General features: G+C 39.9%; 1 protein-coding gene and 1 long non-coding RNA gene across 2 annotated transcripts in view; one reads left to right on the top strand and one right to left on the bottom strand.

Annotated features, from left to right (window-relative positions):
* LOC113016983 (NACHT, LRR and PYD domains-containing protein 3-like) overlaps nucleotides 1-8,446 on the bottom strand; it is a 32,029-nt gene extending 23,583 nt beyond the window's left edge. The window contains exon 1 of the mRNA XM_080297595.1: nucleotides 7,824-8,446. The gene's annotated coding sequence lies outside the window, so the exon portion shown is untranslated. The remainder of the gene's footprint in view (nucleotides 1-7,823) is intronic.
* Nucleotides 3,047-4,524, top strand: LOC145424355 (uncharacterized). The gene is made up of 2 exons (XR_013905410.1): nucleotides 3,047-3,270; nucleotides 3,974-4,524. It is a non-coding gene; the product is annotated as an uncharacterized LOC145424355 (long non-coding RNA).
* Nucleotides 8,447-9,253: the final 807 nt, after the last annotated feature.

Genomic DNA, 9,253 nt, shown 5'->3' with positions numbered 1-9,253 from the left:
GAAGAGATCAAATTACTGGTGAGGACAATTCAATAATCGCTGGATATTGATGGGGACACGTCCCTTGTCAAATGCCAAATCTATGCCCTTGCGACCACAACTGAACGATGTTTTTGTTTCCCAGTTTAAACAGGTGGTGTACCTGCTGTTTCCAGACACTGCACCACAGTCATTTGTAATTACTGAATTTGTATTTTTGATATTACCGTTTCTAATTATTACAAACGTGAAAAACAAACAAACAAAACAAAACAAAACAAGTATTCTATTCTGACTCCATTTGCTCTCTAGTTTTTTTCCAATTTTAAGAGAAAATCTCATTTCCTGCATGAAGTGAGGTCATCCTCACTACAACCTGTTACTCGCATAGTGCACAGTCATAAAGAATATTTATACTGTTAAAATAAATGTTAGAAAAACACATCCATACAGCTGATCTACTTCTGAATAGTTTTCATTGCAAATAAGTTTTCTTTTAAGTTTTCTTTTATTCCCACTGACCCTTCAGCTGAGAATATCTCATAGACAACACAAGCAGCTTCACTATGACCCAAACTCCAGACTCACAGTAAACAAACATCACACAGTGTTACAGGACAGCATCCACAGCAGTGGGAAGTGAAGTTTCTTCATAGTTCAGAACTCGTTCACCAGAGGAAGATTTTAAAATGTTCTGGTCAAATTGACTGTTATGATTGGTCAGAATGGGATAAATGTTACCTTTTTATAAAGAAGGAATTTTATAAATACGTTTTTTTTCATTTAACTATTTATGTATTTTTCAGTTCATTAAAATTAAAACCTAATACTGTGCCAGCTTCTAGCTTTTCTTGCCAGTGTGTAGAACAAACCTGATGACACAGACATCTAGAAAACTTACAAATCAACCGACGTGTGCGTGACTCCTACCTGTAACAGCTAGTGAAGTCAGGTTACAGGTGAGCGAGCCAGTGACAAATCATGCTGGAAGGATGATTATTCTTGTTCCAACATGACTCCACACCCTTGCATAAAGTAAGATCCATGATGACACAGATGAGCGAGTTCAGTGTGGAAAAACTTGACTGGCATGCACAGTCCTGACCTCAACCAGACATACAGCTTTGGGATGAGCAGAGAGCCGAGACTGTGAGCCAGGGCTTCTCATCCAACATTAAAATTCCCATAAACACTTCTAAACCTTTTGGAAAGGCTTCCATTAAGAGTTGAGCCTGTTATAGCCTCAAAGGGTGGGCAGACATTATATTAAACCCTATGGATTAAGAATGGAGTGTTACTCAAGTTCATATGTGTATGAAGCAAACTGGGTGAATAATTTTAGTAATATAATGAAGCTTCTCTGTGATTATTGAAGTGTTAAGATGATACTTAATGCAGTCTTTTCACCAGCAGGTGGGGATAAATCACCATCAATCAATCCTCAAACTCCTAAAAGGAGACTATTCTTATTTTTCTTATAATGTAAATAGTGTCTCTACCTTATCTGCAGGATAACAACACAAGGTTTACCTGTGCCATATAAAATTCAAACCAGATTAAACGGAAGACGCTGTAGCCACAGTACCCCATGCTGCCGTAACATAAATGGAGGAGCATGGGAGCTATGTGTGGATGCTTTTCGTGGATTACTCCTCAGCTTTTAACATCATCCTTCCACACAAACTGGTGGTCAAGCTACAAGACCTGGGTATTCCATACAGAACCTGCATGTGGATCAACAGTTTCCTCTCAGACCGTAGACAGAGAGTCAGAGTTGGCCATCACACATCCTCAGCCCTGAGTCTCAGCACTGGCTCACCCCAGGGCTGTGTGCTCAGTCCACTACTCTACTCTCTCTACACACACGACTGCACTCCTCTCCACCAGAGCAACATCTTTGTGAAGTTTGCAGACGACACCACCGTGGTGGGGCTCATTTCCAGGGGTGAGGAGTCTGCTTACAGAGACAAGGTGGAGCAGCTGTCGTCATGGTGTAAGGCCAATAACCTCCTCCTCAATACTTCAAAGAACAAAGAACTCATAACAGACTTCAGAAGGAAAAAGGCAGAGATCCCACCATTATTCATCAATGGGGACTGTGTAGAAAGGGTGGTAAACTTTCGCTTTCTGGGAATCAACATGGAGGAGAACCTTTCTTGGAGTGCAAACACCTCTGAGCTCCTGAAAAAGGCCCAACAGAGACTGTACTTCCTGAGAAATCTCAGGAGGAATAACATCACTCAGAGACTTCTGGTGTCCTTCTACGGAGCCACCATTGAGAGTGTACTAAATATTGCATATGGTACACTAGCTGCACAGTGGCTCAGAGGAAAGCACTGCAAGGGCTCATTAACACCGTCCAAAGGATCACTGGCTGCCCTCTCCCCATGCTGGAAGATCTACACAAGACCAGCTGTCTTAAAAATGCTCAAAACATTATAAAAGATGCCCCATATCCTGGCCACTCACTGTTTGAACTGTTGGGCAGACTGTACAGAGCAATCAGTGCAAGGACAAATAGACTCAAACACAGCTTTTATCCAACTGCAATAACACGTCTGAATGCTGCTACAAGAAATGTCCATCACACCACTCTTGCATTAATCTGCGTGCTGACTGAAGTATTTACGTGGGAATGTATGTGAATGTTTGCTAATACTTTTCTTATTAGCACTTTAAGTATTTTATTTATTGATTTTATTGAATTTTATTATTTTATTTCTATTTTCATACTTTTAGGGATGATGCACTGATCAGGGACCACTTTTAATTTAGTTGTACCTGTGGCAATGACAATAAAGACATTCAGATTCTGATTCTAAAAATCCACAGAGAGATCAGCAGAAGAGAGATCACTCTTGGAGGAAAGATTATCATATATGTGAAGAACACAAAAAGCAGAGCTGAAACATCTTCTACAAACATGTTATTGTGTTGTTATAGTGTGAAGAAATGTTTTCTATGACACTGTAGTTTACACGCATGGCTAAACAAGCAGATTTCAGACTTTCACACTGATGATTATTCTTCTTCACGCCTCAGATTCAGTGGAAAAATTACAAGACTGCATCACTTGTTAATCAGCAGCTGTATGATCTTCAGCTGCAGGGTGGTTTGAGGACCCGTTTGAAATCACGTGAGCCTCGTCACATGATTTCAAACAGTATCTTATTAATACTTGTTTGGCCTCTGCTCTGTCACAGTGCCACTTCTCTTCAGATTCAGCTGAAGAAACATCACTGCACACAATGTTTTTCCTCCAAGCTGCTGCTCTGTGCTGCCTGAGCTCAGGTGAGTGATTTTATTCAAACAAGAACACACCCTCTGTAACAAACGTTGACATACTAACTAGAGGTGGGAATCACCATACATCCCACGATACGATATTATTGCAATTTTTTTTTTAAATATTTTGCGATATTCAGATTCTGTACATAAAGGTAAACTTTATCAATATTCATTTTATCTAATATCAAAGTCTCGCACTCAGTCTTTCTCTCATTTCAGTCAGTTTTATTGTTGACAAACTGAACGGTTTGTATTACAGTCTAGTCCAACTTAACTGAATGCAACCATCTGGTACAATTATAGCTATTCTGAACTATGCAATTTATGAAAACTATGCAGCCCCTTCAGCAACTGAAGAATTTGAAAGTAAATTAAAACAAAATATAATTTTACATTAGATAAAAAAGTTTTAAACTTAATTAAAATAAAACATGTCTTAAATTAAAATAAGTAAACTGTCATGTTTATTGCTGGCCAAAAAAAAAGTTAAACACATTTGGACAGTGAAGGAATGTCAGGATTCTTGCTCAGAAAAAGGAGCTGATCAACATGCTCTGAAGTCAGAGCACAAAAACCTTTTTTGTAACAAAATATCGAATTCTGCTGTCTCTGTATCGATACATTATTAGCAAACAAAATATCACGATACTACACAGTATCGATTTTTTTCCCCACCCCTAATACTAACCTATGTGTGTCTCTGCAGCGCTGTTTACCATGGCCACAGAGCTGATACTGAATGATTTGACTCTGACCAGGAGAGCTGTAGAAAGTGTCTCCTTCAGCTGTGGGAGAACTGACCAGTGCAGCACTGCAGTTGTATACTGGTACCAGAACAAAGTCAGTGACAAATTCAGAGTGATTATTGGTATTTACAGACGCACTGGTGCGATCACTTCAAACTACAACCACCCTCAGCAGAATGATTTCTCTGCTGTGGTAAAACAGAACAGCTGGGCGTTGGAGCTCAAAACAGTTAAAGTCATTCATTCAGCCATCTACTACTGCTCCTGTTCTCAGAGTTCCCACAGTGTGAAATCATCCCTGCAGGCTGAACAAAAACCATCAGAGGAACAGCAAGAAACCACAGCTCCGTCTCAGTCTGAGAGAGAAGAGTTAGAAAAATTTTCAGTATTTAAATCAGACAAATGAAAATGTTCATACCATCAAAGGGTAAAATAAGTACTTGTAATCAAGGTTGAGAGGTAACTGGGAGTACTGGAAGTACACAATAAAGGTGGTTAATGAAAGAAAAAATGTCTCAGACCGGTTCTATGGGAGGTTTTTCCTCCCATATCATTGAGTTGTATGTTGATGATACTAGTGTTTCCACGCATGGTCTAAAATATTTCAGACTACATCAAGTCCCTTTATGTTCCTCAGTTTGTGTTTGAGGGAACAAATATTTTTAGTTTTGAAGTCATCATAGTTTTAAGGAATTTTGTTGACTGACTTCATAGAAAGTGAAGAAAAGATACGACTGAAATAATAAATAAATTCCCCTCTATATTTGAAGGTTAGTGTTTTGCAAACCTCAGTCTCAGTGGAAAACTGCAACACACGCCTTAGCTGTCAGTCAGCAGCAGCACTGACAGCTGCAGCAGTTAATGGGAGGTTGTAGGAGTTGTTAGAAACACGTGGTCCTCGTCTGATCATATAAATTGTCCTTGTTTGGCCTCGTTTCTATCAAAACATCACTTCTCCTCAGATTCACCAGAGGAAATGTCACTGAACACAACGGTTCACACAATGCTTTTCCTCCCAGCTGCTGCTCTGTGTTGTCTGTGTTTAGGTGAGTTTCAACCCAACAAAAACTACATGTCAGAAACACCATCAAACTGACATTTTCCTCTCTGTGTCTTTGCAGCGCTGGTTACCATGGCTGCAGAGCTGATCCAGAAAGATTTAACTTTGACTGCGACACCTGGCAAAAAAGTCTCCTTCAGCTGTGGAACTTCCCAGTGCAGTGGCAATTAGGGCTGGGCCATATTATACCGTTCACGATAATACCGGTATAATGTTAGGCAACGATAGGAAAATGAAATATCGCGATAGAATATGAGTAAAACGCGCATGCGCAGTGCCTTTGTTTTCATACGCACATGGCCGATTGTTGAGTGAAACAGATGAACCAGAATTGGTTTGTAAAAATGGTGCAACTTCAGTGATGTGGAACTGGTTTGGTGTTTGTCCGTCAGATACACAACAAAGCACATTTTTTGCAGAACATGCAAGCGGCCGTCGTTATTGTCGTATTTGTCGGACTAAGATGCTCTTAAATCTGGGAGTAATCTGGGTCCTAAACTCCTTATTCTTCAGGTCAAACGAACACTGCAGCATCACTGAGAGTTAAAAACTGTCTAAATTCTTTCATCTTTAATAAAACAATCAGCATTGCTGCTTTACCAGGTGTAACTATGAAGTTTCCAGGAATCCATGAAAACAAAATTTATTACATTTAACGGAGTTAGAAGTTAGCAGGAAGCTAGCGGAAGTTAGCTCGCTAGTTTCGCTAGTTACCTAAGCATGATATTGCATGTTCTGACTGAGAGATTTCTGAAAAAATTCAAACGTACAGCTCTGCTATCACTTCCAACATAAATGAAGACAGGAAACTAAACAGCAGTGACGTTTGTAGGATTACAGAAGTTGGGCTAACTGGTATTTAATGATGTGCTACGTGATCGCTAGCGACACAGCTATGTTAGCATAACATAAACAGTGAAGCTGGAGGACGAACACTAACACTTTTCCACTTATAAAAGTTAACGTGAAGGTTCCTCATGGTTAGACACAAATGCAATCGCATGGCAGGATGCTGTAAACGGACCAAACTTCAGTCAGGAGAACAACTGAGATAATCCATCCACAATACGAGGTTAGTCATTAATATACTGCAACAACATGGGAATAGAGCAGCTGCCAGAGAATTCAACATTAATGAATCAATGGTACAGAAGTGGAGGAAGCAAGAAGAATGAGTTTAATAAAGTTTGATTTATCTGACTGCTTTGTTTCGCTTAATGTGCCTTATAATCCCGTGCACCTTATGGTCTGAAAAATACGTACTGCACACTGCAGTTTAATGTTGCAAAGCACCTCTTTTTAACTTCAGTGGATATTATACATGGTTATGCTCAGGATATGTCAGCCCATTTGTACTGGAAATGCCTTTTGGTTAAACCTTCAGCAAGGAATTTGCATTTGCACTGTTACATTTTTATAAAGCTTTAATGTACATAAAAACCAGCTTCTTGTTTAAGTGAAAATAAATGGAAGGTTGTCTTTTTTGCGCTAGTAATGTTGTGGAGTTGTATTTTGTCTCGCATTAGTTATATCGTTATCGCAAATTTTCAAATATATATCGTGATAAATATTTTTCGCCATATCGCCCTGCCATAGTGGCAATTATGTGCACTGGTACCAGAAGAAAGACGGTGATAAGTTCAGAGTGATTCTTCATATTAACATACGCACTGGTGAAGTCAACAGTGACTACAACCATGCTCAGAAAAAAGATTTCTCAGCTGTGAAAAATGAGAACAGCTGTGAGTTGGAGATAAATGCAGTTAGCCTCGTTCATTCAGCCATCTACTACTGCTCCTGTGCTCAAAGCTCTCACAGTGACAAAACATCCCTGCAGGCTGAACAAAAACCATCAAAGGAACAGCAGCAGACCACAGCTCAGGTTCACACACACACACTGACGCAGGCATCACCTTTGAAACCAAAACAACTAGTTTGTATTCTATTTATATAAGAAGTAAAAATAATCAAGACCAAAATTAATTCAAGTAGATTCAAAAGATGACACAATTGGGAGTATCAGATAAACTTGTCTTGTGTGTTCACATTCAGGTCAAAAACAGCAGACTGTAAAAATCCACAGAGATTATCTTCTTCTGACAAACATCAAACAGAAGTGTCTATATTTTTTGGAGAAGCAATATTCCTCTATGAGAACAGCAACTGAGGGAAAACCAAAACACCACAACACAGTGATCACAGCTCCAGAAACCAGAAAGCATATGGCTTTGAAAAAAAAAAGAAATGAATGAAAAACAACAGTTTGAATCCAGGATTCTCAAAGTATAGCCAACTGGTCAATCACACCCTTTAGTAACATTATAGTTATGACTGTCATCCTCACAAATGTCAGCCAAGCTAAAAGTTACATCACATCCGCGAGTGCAAGCTGTGCTTTGGTGTCTTTTTGGTCGCTTTGATTGTCCAACTCTTATTTCTGTAACCTTGCACATCTGCACAGAGCATACAGGTTGGTTTCTTTTCCTTTACAGTCATTGCTGCCATGTGCTGGTTCTCTACATTTCCATGAGGACTCCTCATAATAATCATGCTGAGATTTGAAGACAGTTTGTGACGGAGTTACACCGTCCCGCAGACAGCTGATCTGGGCGCATACACGCACCACCACCATTAGTTTCTACAATTACCGTGGCTGCGCGTCTTTTCGTCGACCGGGCAGATAAACAAAAAGGGGTGAGAGGTATATTTTGAGCGGCGCAGAGGGTGGCCAACATATTTTTCCCACTTACCTTTAATAAAGCCGGTCGCGTAGACTCGCTGTGATCGCCGATTATACGAGTGGTTATGCAAGCCGATGGTATGGTGTTCCGGGGTTCAAATAGTGGGTTCGCCCGCGCTTGAAAGGTCACGTGAACTGCATCATTTTTGTTTGTTTGTTTTTTTTGTTATTGTGAAACACTGTAGGCTGCCTGGAATTGGCCATAATTGTCTGTATATACATATATATGTATTGTAGGAATACAGCTGGAAATAAGCTGAGGGGAAAAGAGTGTTTGGTAAAAGAAATAATAAAGAGATGACTATTATGAGTAGTGGGAGGGGCCATGGGGTATAAAAGAAGGCTGTCAGGGCCTACCTGGGCTTTTTTTTTTTTTTCCCCGGTGAGATGTTACAGAGAGGGTGACATGCAGACTGTGTTTTGTATATAGATGTTTGTTTTGTGTTGACTTAAGTTAGTGATGGCCAAATGAAGCTTTCCGAAGCACTGAAGCTTGTATTGAAAAACGGTTCATTACTCGAAGCTTTTCAACACAGTCCTCTCCGGTGACATCTGGTGGCGAATATTTTGAAGAGCAGCTTGAATCTGCAAAATAAAACGGACTGCTCAATCATCACTGCTCACTCAAGAGTGGAGTTCTCTCTGATATTGGGCCACCGTTGCGTTGCTTTGAACATGTAATTGGTTTTGTTTTCTCGATTGGGGGGCTGAAAAAAATGTAATGCGTATTTGCGTAATACATTTTGATCAATAAACTTTCCCTATTTAAACATGCACTATGGTGGCCTTTCTCTGCTCATAACTCCTTGATGTTGGTAAATACAATAAGTGAGCAATATATATAATATACATATGATAACGCACAGCACATTATGGAGTATGCCCCTGCTGTGGAGTCCTGCCTCCATCTACTTGTCATTTAATCACAGCTGGACAGGTTCATACAAAATATTAGATGAGGCCGATTGTCCTATACATATTTTTGACCTAGGGGTGGGATTGATTGTGAACTGGAAAGGGAAAATTCTTAGGAAGCTGAGTACGGCTGCATCGTTACTGATTTGTAAAATCATTTTGATTCGATACAGGATCCGATTCAATTTGATTGGAATCTGGAAAGTTTTGCCTCAGTCAGAAATATTACAATTCTGATCATGTATCAGTATATATCCATAATTTCGTATCTATTAAAAGAAAGCTGACACATGTGAGACTTAATTAGAGATGTAACCAGAGAGTTATGAAACCTGCAGCTGCAGAAGCCAGCGAAGAAAAAAGAGGCAAACACAGCGCGGACCGGACGACACACCAAAATCTGATTCTGACGCGTCGGGTCCGCGCTCTGTGTTCACGTTTGTATGCAGAATCCGTAAACCTGCTCCCAGTTACTGTTTTAGCTGTATGGTGTTTGACGACATGTTGTGAGGTTTAACCTGAGAT

This window comes from Astatotilapia calliptera, chromosome 23, assembly GCF_964374335.1.
Source record: "Astatotilapia calliptera chromosome 23, fAstCal68.1, whole genome shotgun sequence".
NCBI lineage: Eukaryota > Metazoa > Chordata > Actinopteri > Cichliformes > Cichlidae > Astatotilapia > Astatotilapia calliptera.
This window is presented reverse-complemented; position numbering and strand designations above follow the sequence as displayed.